Here is an 11300-nt window from a genome sequence, read left to right on the forward strand (position 1 = left end):
ACAAATGATTCTCATTCAACAAAAATTTTATTCGGAAATAATGGTAAAAAGGTCGTATACCATCAAAATTTTAAAACAATACGTTTGCACACATCTTTTATTATCTTAAATAAATTATTTTTAAACGCTAATCAAATAAGTTAGCTCCAAATGGTGAAATTCTCTCTTATTTGGCAAGGAGTTGTCTATAACGCGACTTTTTGAAAGCCTTTCCGGCGGATTTTTCCGGTCGAAATCCGGCAAGAATTATTGGAATCGCAAGTTTGATAGCTAGTTTCTGCACAATGAAAGCGTCCCAAGGGTTTTTCAGGGTGCTGAATCCAAATATGCAGTTAAAAAACCATTTTAACTGCAAGAAATCAAGATTTGACCTCAATTTCGTCGCCGGATTCCGTCACCGGAATCTTCAAAAAGTCACATTATAGACAACTCCATTTAGCAATCGTGAAATGTTTGTATTAAGAATATTAGTTGGACCAACAAACAACCTTTGCTATGTTACAAGGCTTTAGGTCAGCATTATTAGTAATTACAATCATCAACACTAGTGAACCAGAGATTCGGCGACTTTTGGAAGACCAAAGAACACCATTTGCACGGTTTATATTGCAACTATCAACATTTGGGAATCATAGATTGGCATTATGAAAGTCCATTTTTATTTATACATTACACTTGTTCTCATGGGTGACCATGTTTCCAGTGACTTGACAGTGAATCTTCCCAACGCTCTACAAAATGCTCCCCGCTGTGATCAATAAAGGACAATAAAAACAAGACGATTAGAAACAACATAATCTACTATAGACAAAAAGAACTATAATCAACAAAATCATGAGAAAGATGCAACATAGAACAGAGAAATAGTAAATAAAGGTGCCTTCCTGCTGCCTCCCTCTCACCCCTGCCAGCCCCTGCCTCAAACCCTAATAGAGTTTCACCTACAGTACAGAGCATGTGGGATGCCCTGCAAAAGTTGCATCGCCTCCAAAGAATAGCAAAGAATAGCTTGGCTCACTTAACCACCTTGGGTTAAGAACTTCAGTCTTGTGGTTTCTTTTGGTATCAGCTTTTGGCTGTTTCGTGAAGTTTTCTTTTTTGTGAAGGGGCAGTTCTTGTGCTCTGATGTTCCGCCTAATTTGAGCAATGGACCCGAGTCAATATTGGAGCCAATTTCTTTTTCCTTTTTTTGCTGAAAATATCGCTCATGGGTTTGCAACCTATACCCTCTTTGTATAAAGCCCTGTTCAATTGGCATCTCTTTGACTTCATTGATTCGTATCAAAATTAACTATTACAAACAATGGTTTGTTCAAATAACAATCTTGAAATGCGCTTTATGCAAAACAGAAACATCATTTCGATCAATTTTCTGAAGACCATCAGACACCATTTTGTCTTCAATGATTTGACATTTAAGTCCGCATCATGGTTGACCTAGCAGGTCCCATCATTTGGCATCTCTTTGAATTAATTGCTTGTACAAACAATGATTTGTTCAACTAGTCTCCATATATTTAGCAACTGTGAGAACCCATTATGAAACCAGAAGATATCATTGGGATCAAATTTTCGGGAGACCATCAGACACCATTTTGTCTTCAATGTTTTTGACACTTAAGTCCGCATCATGGTTGACCTAGCAGGTCCCATCATTTGGCCTCTTTTACTTAAAGATTAGGTATTAATATTATTTTATTGCAAACCAGGCTGGTTTGAACTAGCCTTCCTATGTTCAGCAACCGTGAAAATCCTTTATATAACTAGATGACATTATTGGGATCAAACTTTCAAGAGACCATCAGACACCATTTCGTCTTCAATGTTATTACATTTAAGTCCGCATCATGGCTGACCTAGCAGGTCCCATCATATGGCCTCTCTTTGAATTAATAGATTATCATATATTGCAAACAAGCATGTTCAAAATTGAAAAACAGTCTCACCAAATTCATAAGCCCACACAGCCACCCCACGTAAAAATTAATAAATTGGAAAAAAACAGTAAATTATTAGTGGCCATCTGAATCTCTTTTCAGCCTGGCCCGTAGTGGACAAGGAACACAATATCAGTCTCTTATAATCCTTTCCAACGGTTCGACCAATTATAGACAAATATGGATTGCAGGATATATATTTCAGAATGTAGATTTCTGTGATTCATGATTTATGCAGTCTTTTATGGAATAATAGGATAGTCTTCATATTTATAAATTAATTAATTATTTTGGTTTTAATGTTGTCATTCATGAATAGTTTTGATTTTAATTTTGAATATGTTTTTTTTACATTAAAAAAATAATAAATAATAAATAAAAATTAAAGAACCAAAAAAAAAATTATAGTGTATTTTGTATAAGTGGTGTTTCCGCAGAGTATCCGGATCCTGGCTTTTCAAAAATCTGGTGGATCGGTTTCCGAATCCAGATCTGTTTCTGTTTCCTGGAAACTTAGCTAACAACTCATACGTGAGTAATAACAACACCTGATCATTCGATAAGGATGAAAGCATCCTCGGAAAAAAAAATAAGGATGACAACTCATCGGGTAATTTCTGATTTTGTAATTGCATAAAGACTCACAGTCCACCAAAAACACTATGATCACATAAGCTTAAAGTATGGCTAGATGTATTTTGTTATAAACTAATTACAAATAACCCAAAAGGAATAGATTAACATAACAACAAAGGCAACTAGTAAATTTGATATTTTTGCTTAACTTATCTTATTTCCTCGGCAGATGGGAAAAGCTACCCCGCTAATTAAAAATGGTATGACAACACAAGTTTAATTTATGATAAGCCTACTTTTATATTTATCTAGTTACAAATAACCCAAAAGGTATATTGACCTGACAACAAAGCCAACTATTAAATTTGATAGTTTTGTTCAACTTACCTTCATTTACTTGGCAATTGGGAAAAAAAATTCGTCCAACCAAACTTGGCACTATCATCTGCAAAGTTTACCACATTCAAGCCCTCGCCATCATTGCCAAGCCCCATCACTTCGCCTCTCTGCTTGACATAACAGATAGCTGTCAAAATTACCATTATAAATAATCAAGTTCAGAACTAAAATGCAAACCTAACAAAAGTCATATCATCCATGCCCTCCTATTTTAAAGAAGAAAACGATTGCCCATTGACCTGACGCTAAAGGCACAGATTCCAACCCCTGTAGGCATAGAGCCCCGTCAATTAAATAACAAGCCAAGTTTGATAGCCATATCCAGCATTCATTTAAAAACCAGGAAACAAATAGTAAAATTTATTACAAGTGACAGTAACATTCCATCTTTGTCCTTAGAGCCATGACTTTTTAATCCATCTCACAGCCAACCAAAAGGCCAATATTTGGTTTTCTATAATTTTTTGTATCCATAAGCACCTGTAGACAAATAAAACTATCATTATTTTTATTTTTATAAATAAACCATGATCCCTTCAAGGGTCTCATGGACAAGAAAGATCTCTTAAAGCAACGTTAGGAAAAAAAAATCCAAGCAACATAAGTGATTAAAAGCCATAAATGAATTCACAAATCACACATTCAAATCCATCACATCTATCTTAATGTCTAGGCAACTGTGGTTAAAGCCAACGATGTAAACAATTACTTCATAGCTATGAAATTTAGCAATGATTAAATTTGAGTTAAAATATCAAACTAATGTGGCTTCTTCGCCAATTACGCACCCTCACCAGTATTTTCAATAAGAAGTTCAATTTCATCCTGTCAAACATTTAACACTAATGTCATATTTTAAAAGCATAGCTCCCTTTCACATGCCCTGTCTGCTTCATAGCAAAGCAAGAAATAACAACCAAGCCATTTCGGTCTAAGCCAATTAGATAACTCGCCACTATAACAAAACCCCTCACTATAATGTCTTTTATGTGGTTCACAGATACCAGAGATCGGTGGCAACTGTGTCCATGGAAACTATCTGGTCAAATTCACCTGTAGGGATCACTTCTCTCTAGCTCATGAACAAAACCTAACCCCAACCAATTAAACTAACACTTTTCCACTCCACCCACTGTAATGCTAGTCATTATTTCATTGTTGAATCCTAAATACTAAGTTAGGACCATGATCGCATGAATCTATTTCTATGGAATTTATAATATCGGCCAAACAAATAAACATAAAAATAGCTAATTAATATATTTAAATAACGACGATCTGATTCAATTTCTGTCTGCAAAGTCGTGACATGTCAGTCCGCATCATGGTTGAACGGAAAAAGGCCACATCATTTGGTCAGTTATAATTCTTATCTATTATAAATACTCTCGAAAAAAGAAAATGTAATGGAAAAAACTGATAAATGTTCAGAACAATGAACTGTAAAACAAGAAACTCAAAAATTATTTAGATCAATAGAAGAGAACAGCTAGCATACAAAATATAATTTTAACACCTTCCAAACATAGCATTTTTCGAAAAGATTGTCCGAAACAATCAAAAAGGCAGATTTTTTAAGCAATAAAATTGTGACAGTCTCAAATGCAACCAACTCAAATTTGTTATAGATATTTTAGTGGACTCAAATCTGTTATAAATATTTTAGTGGACAAAGCAGAGCCAGGAATGTCAAAGCCACTGTCACCTTTATAACATGAATCGGTTTCTGATAACAGTAATTATAGAATATAGAAAAGATTAGGTTAAGGTCATTGTCTAATGAATCTTCTTATATAGAGCCTTAAATTTTCTAGTAAGCAAAGCTAAGAAATTCTTTGTTGTATAAGCGTATATAAAGGTAGAGTGTGGCTGCAAAATATAATGATTAATTACCGAGCCAAAAAAAGAAGCAAATGGCTATCAGTTCCTCAGTCAATTATGAAATCATAGCCATTTTAAAAATACTATATTTTCCCTTATGAAACATATAACATCGGTGACTTTAATGACACATTTCAAAAGCCCAAGTCCCCTTCTTGCCAAGCTAATAGGCCCATGCTCTAAATGACATTGAGCTTAAGCAAGCCAAGCTTTCCTTCAGCTTACAGCTTTTGTCCTGATGAGTCTTAATTGTAGCTTTATAAATCATATGCTTGGCAAAAACGCAAAGCAAGAGCTTAGAATAAAAAAGTTCAAAATGACTTCGTTACAATTTTGCAGTTTCTAAAGGAGGAAGTACCTCGAATAATAAATGCCATCGAATGAGCAAATAGTGCAGCGATCTTTGCTTATTCTATAAAAGATCCGCCAAAGCTCCATCGACTTCACCCAGACGGTTCATTTTTTCTACGAGAAACGGATTTTCCCTTCTTGAGTTTTGAATATCCGGGATCCTCTAATCCTTTTTCCGTTCTCATCCTGGGGTTTGAAGATCCGAGATCCTCTCATTATTTGCTGTTCTCATCCTCGGCCGCCGTTTCGTAGGGTTTATGTCAGCCCCATCTTCCTTTGGCTACCTCCCATGAACCTCAATTTTAAAATGCAAAACATCGGAGATGAGGCAACCTTTTATAAAAGGCTTGCAAACGAAATCTCACGGCAGCTTAGGGTTTCTTGGGTGAACCCTAGGCTTTGCTCGCCAGACCTTTAGGGTTTTCTGATGCGGGAAATATTTTATGTTACAAATTCTTACTCTCTTACTACTCTCGAGACAAAGAGACTTAGGGCTTGAGAGGCAAAGAAATTTGTTCAAGTAAAATAATAAATGTAAATAAAAATAAAATTAAAGGAAAATGTTCAAGTAAAATAATAAATGTAAATAAAAATAAAATTCGAGGAAAATGAAGGGACTAACTCATATCTGTGGAGATGTTTAATGGGTTTGAAGTATATTTTAAAGTTGTTGTTTATGTTTGCTAAAAATTCTAATGAAATGTATTAATGGCCTAAGATCCATATGTTTTTGGTAGGAATGAAAGTTTGCTACTGGATGGATCACAATGAAAGTTTGTTACCTTATGGATCATTAATGGGGTAATTCTATATGGTATGGTTTGTTACCTTATGGATCGTTAATGGGGTAATTCTATATGGTATGGTTTTCTTTGAATAATAGTGATGAGTTAGCTTGCATTTATGGATAGCATCGAGTGATGGTTGTCTCAACTGTTGGTTTCACAATTGAGTCATGTTAGGTTTTCTCACTTGTAAAAAAATATGTAGACATGGAATCTTAACCAATCATTAAATTGGAGTATTTTGCAAAATATTTGCATCCATAGGCAAGGCTATTTTGGAATAAAGCTTCTGAAATTTTGATTTAATTGTGCCCAAATGTGCTCTCCAACCTAGTATGGAATAGACATTGTAATGTTATGTAAACATTTTGATTTGGTCAAATTACCAACAGTTTTCGAACTCCGAGTTTTCACAACCCATGGTTTTTATTCATAATTTATTCATATGTTATATAAGCTTAATAATATTAGAATAAATAAATATAGCAAACTAATGCTTATAAATATTGTTACAGTAGTTTAGGTAAGATTGAGGTCATAGGGTCCATAGGTGATCAGGTGCATTGTTAAGGCACTCATAGATCTTAAGTCACCAGTTCAATTCCTCTCCATATTCGAGTGTTGTTCTTGGACATGACCATGATGTAGCCTCACCAATGTCAAATTTATAAAAAAAATTGAGGTCATAGAGTCAACTTATCGTTGGCGGTTTTTGGGCTCCAAGTTTTGACAACCCATAGTTTTTCTAATGGTATTTTTAAGTAGTATAGCCTATTTAAAGGCGTGAAAACTCCTTTGTAATTTGCTTTTGGGCCATGAATTGTAATAGCCCAATTGTTTATCCTTATAACATTCCTTGGTTAATATTCTCTCTTGTTAATAATTGTAATTATTTAAAAGGCAGAGAGAGGGACACAGATTCCATTGCTTGAGGCAGGAGATTGCTCGAGGTAATTGTTGTTTTAAATATCAATCCTGGTTGATTAAGTGGGTTGACTATGGCATAAATTAACTAGAAGAAATGGGACATGGGCAAGTGTCCTTTGACTTGTTGACAAGGGAAAATGTCTTGCCAATAGCTAGGGGGTCTCCTTGGTGTGAAGTCCCAATTAGACCTCACCTTGTTTGGGATAGCAGCCCCATCTTATATGTAGGCTTGACTACCATCATGTAACTTTTGTTCTTGGTTGTTGAATTGTGGGAATGAGGTTAACCCACAATGATAACTTGCAGAACGAGATAGAAGGATATAACAGCAAAACAAGAAGAAGAAGCATGCCACGAGAAGCATTAGTAAGCTAAAACCAAATCAGACATACGTGAATAGGAAAGTGTCAAAGGTTAATTACAAATCAATTCACAATAAGTTATCGGCATTGCATGGAATAAGAAAGTAAATATTCAAAGCAGATATGCAAGCCATAGGATAAGAATGAGTTCATTAACATGCGTCCACATGAAAGCACACATACAAACACGATGGAAATACAGGAAAACCAATACAACCACCATAAAGATGCATGGGAATCCATGTCGAAAGTGAAGAACTTCTCATTATCCATGTTGTGTATTCAAGAACATATTCGACAAGTCCATCAAGGCCTAATAGTGGAACATTGGTTGTTCATACCATGATCCAAAGCAAAACCCTAGCCTCACCACAACTTACCCTACTAGCAGCCAAGAACTGAGTGCCTCTAGCTCCTTAAGCATAAATCAACTATCCAATGCTAGTCTTAGCTCAAGTGTTAAAGTCTCCAACAAATTAAGCATGAGAGTATACTTATAGAAGTGAGGTGATTGTTCATCTATCATGACCTTTCACCTACCCCCCATGACTCTTGGCCTTCCTTAGTGCTCTCTAATGTCCATGGCTATTAAATGTTCAAATCACTCTTTGCATAGCTGTTGGCATTATGATAAGAGATATTTACATAATGACATAATAGAAGTTGTGAGGAGAAAGAGAAAGTTGTTGGAAACCCTAGATAATGTTGTTGCCAAGTCATGAGACAAGGTTGCATTGTTGTTGTGTTGAGGGGCTATTTGATTACTATTGCACCTCATTTGCAAGGAAATAATCATCTAATCAACTTATGATATTGTGCCTTTGGTATTTATAGAAACTCGTGTGGAGCTATTTTTCCTGCTTGTCAAAACCTTAGTTGTACATTCATCTTGTGGAATTGAATATCCAACTGATAGCATTTGATATCTTCTGAATTGTTTTGCCTTTGATTTAATCTCATCTTCCTTCATGTAGGTCAGCAATCTTGTTCTCTCTTGTTACCTGCAAGCAAACAAATTACATTAGCCATATACATTTGCAGTCAGAGAACAATATTGGAAATATAACATGTTCATGGAAAGAAAATATCAATTTGGACCCCTTTATAGTCCTTTTCTGTATTGTGATATCAACAAAGTATGTATAGCTCGTGTGTGGTCATTATGAGCTTCCCTAACCATGTTTTGGGAGAAGTCCCTTGCAAACCATCATGTCCTTATTTGAAACAAACACAAGTGAGGTCTTTGAGACCATCTTCAATCTTTAATTCATGATCCTTCCCAACTCTTTGTGATTTGTGTTTTGTGCTAGAACCCTTCTCCAACAGGCCATTCAAAATCCCATTCTAGGTCGGTACTAACTGGGAAATATTGAGGCAATTTATCCAAAACCCCCAATTCCTCAAGAGTTATTTGGCCAATCCTATTAACAAAATAAATGTGAGGCATATATATGCAACTACCTTCAATTACATCTATAAGGTCATCTGCAGTTGCATCAAAGTGAAGATAAATATCAACATTATGAATTTTGTATGTAGGCATGTAGGTTTCCTCTTGTGGTAAATTTATGTTGTTGGAGAATCCTCATTTATCCATCGTGGAGGAGAGAAATGGATATGAGTCACTTTTAAACTGTCTAAATTAAGGATTCCAGACCATCCATTGCAAAGATGAAATGCTAACTGATATCAACAAGATAGATCAATATTGATGAACTATATATTACTTGATCTAACTTCTATTTGAGCCTTCAAAGTTGAAATTTTCTTCAACAAGGATCATATCTTTATTGTGGCTAAAGGTGGGTGGTGGACGTCCTTAGGAGATAGAAAAATAATAAATGCTCTTCCCCTATGAAGATCGCAACCATAAGCATTGCCATATTTACTTCAAACAATTGCGACTTATTCACCAGAGGTCGCTTGAGACTGTTAGGGAACTTAAAGGAGATGGAACAAACATAACTGAATATGATGATTTGCTAGCTCATATGCACCATAGATGTAGTTTGTCGTCTAGATCACATGCAAGTATCCTAAACCTGTTATTGTGAGAAAATGCCATATCAGATAAACCAGTATGCCCCCTATTTTTGCTACAATGATAATTTAAGTTTCCTCTTCAATACTTATGAAGGTTCCAATGACTTGCATGCGATATCAAATAAAGAATTTTGCTACAATCGTTCAAATATACAAACAATCATAGGTCGTAGTAGCGCAGCCTATCCAGAGAGGAGGTCACGTTTAGAGCTTATGCATTAAATCCATCAAATGTGATGGGCTTAGCAAGGGTCACAAGTTTGAGTTATGGAGCAAGTCGCATTTTCTAGTTGCAATATTTAGGGACTAGGAATGCAACCTATGACCTCAAGAAGAGCAGACATAGCTAAGTCACAAGCTCGTTCTACAATATTGGTCATGCCTTTAGATGGATGATAATATTGCAATATGAGACCAAAGGTTTGTTGCAACCATACAAGCACGAATTGCAATTTGAAGGGATAGTTTGATTGAGGAATGAGGATGCGACTAGTGACGTAGGAGTAGTTTTCACTCATAGCCATACCGGAATTGGAAGAGCAATTTGTAACCTGAGGGTCGGTTGTGAACTAATTATGTGCTTTAAACTATAATGGTGCACCTATAAAGGGGACCTCGAAATCGTATGGTCAATTGACAATTAAGGGAATAAGTTTTTTCTTGTTGATACAAGATTTCAACTAAGGCATAAGGGTTTTATACAATTGTTGTAAATGAACAAGGTGGATTAATATTGTTTAAGGCTTACGCCCATGATGGCACAATCTAGTACATGGTAAGATTAACCTTAAGCTAGTGAATCCAATGAAGAATATTATAAGAAGTGAACCTCTGATCGAAATTGAATATGAGTTATAGTCAATAAAAGAAGATTTCAATGGAAATCATGGTCATGGACAACTTAAAGGGCACAACTGGAGTGCTGCTTTTCATAATGCAACATTCAACATAGACGATGGCCAAGTGCCAACTATTAGAGGTGCTAATGCTCACGAGGGGCTAAAAGCATTGAACCTTAGATCCCATTATAGCAGTGATTTTCTAAAGAGTTAACGTCAATATCATCAGCTACTGGACCTCGATATAGAGAAACATAAAATCCAACTAGACTACCAAAAGATTAACATTGGGTAGTTTGAGTTTATGGAGGCATCGACCCGAGGATCGGAACACCATGATTAGGATTATTTCTTCTTTGGTATTAGACACAAGGGTTTAAGATTTAAGTATTCAAATGTAAGTTGAGAAGATGATAGAGGATCTAGAACCTACTATCATTGAAGTAAAAAGAGCAATTATAGCAGGGTTATGTTTCCTTGTTAAGTGTGACATGGAAAACAAAGTAATAATTGCAAATGTGGAGCTATCAGGCCTTTGGTAACAATGATGCATTATTTTGACTTGAAGACCCAAGTATCTTGTTAAAACCAAAATGATGGCTACCTCTTTCGAATTAATTCGAACCATAACCAATATATTATGGTGATAAACGGATGTAAGTTGGGGGGTTTAGCTATTGGTTGGACCTAGGTGGATTGATATAATAAACCTGAGTGGATTTCAAGAGGTTCAACACAAACCCATGACAGAGGCCCAATGACCACAACGTGGTATGCTAAAATATGGTCATATTAGACCACAAGCATTGTGTTTGGAAGCTAGGGGAAGAATCAAGGGCAACGGCCATACGGGTAAGTGTAGAGGTAATAGGAGAGTGCGAATGTCAAATGTATAAGAGTGCAGGGTTAGGGTAATGAAGGGAATGGACACCTGGCACCGAAATAAGAACAATGATGATAGATGGAGGAGAGGTCGCATACAGGAAACACGCACTAATTTCATCGCGTGCAACGGGCTCAATGGGGTCGCAAGTCGCAATTGAAGTTCGTAGTGAGGAACCATTGTAAACATAAAATGTGACTTGAGACCTTTAGTGAAAGGTTCCTAGAAGGGGTCACAAGTATTTCAAAAATCCATTCCTCTAGTTGCCTTCTTCCCCAGTCTTTGATTTTCCTCCAATACTAGTTGGTTCATAGATA

The 11300-nt window shown here is 35.9% G+C and overlaps 1 long non-coding RNA gene across 2 annotated transcripts; it reads right to left on the reverse strand.

Moving 5' to 3' along the window:
- Window positions 1-433: 433 nt before the first annotated feature.
- LOC149195051 (uncharacterized) lies at window positions 434-5623 on the reverse strand. Of its 2 annotated transcripts, XR_016254578.1 has the most exons (4): window positions 5152-5623; window positions 3280-3392; window positions 2901-3019; window positions 434-748 (listed from the first exon to the last, which is right to left on the reverse strand). It is a non-coding gene; the product is annotated as an uncharacterized LOC149195051 (long non-coding RNA). The 2 variants fall into 2 exon arrangements; XR_016254579.1 differs by lacking the exons at window positions 434-748; window positions 2901-3019 and adding an exon at window positions 3026-3179 and having other exon boundaries at window positions 5152-5620.
- Between the last annotated feature and the right edge of the window lie 5677 nt (window positions 5624-11300).

Source organism: Pinus tabuliformis, chromosome 2_2, assembly GCF_031772625.1.
Source record: "Pinus tabuliformis cultivar Carrire ecotype Pingquan chromosome 2_2, CPIR1, whole genome shotgun sequence".
NCBI lineage: Eukaryota > Viridiplantae > Streptophyta > Pinopsida > Pinales > Pinaceae > Pinus > Pinus tabuliformis.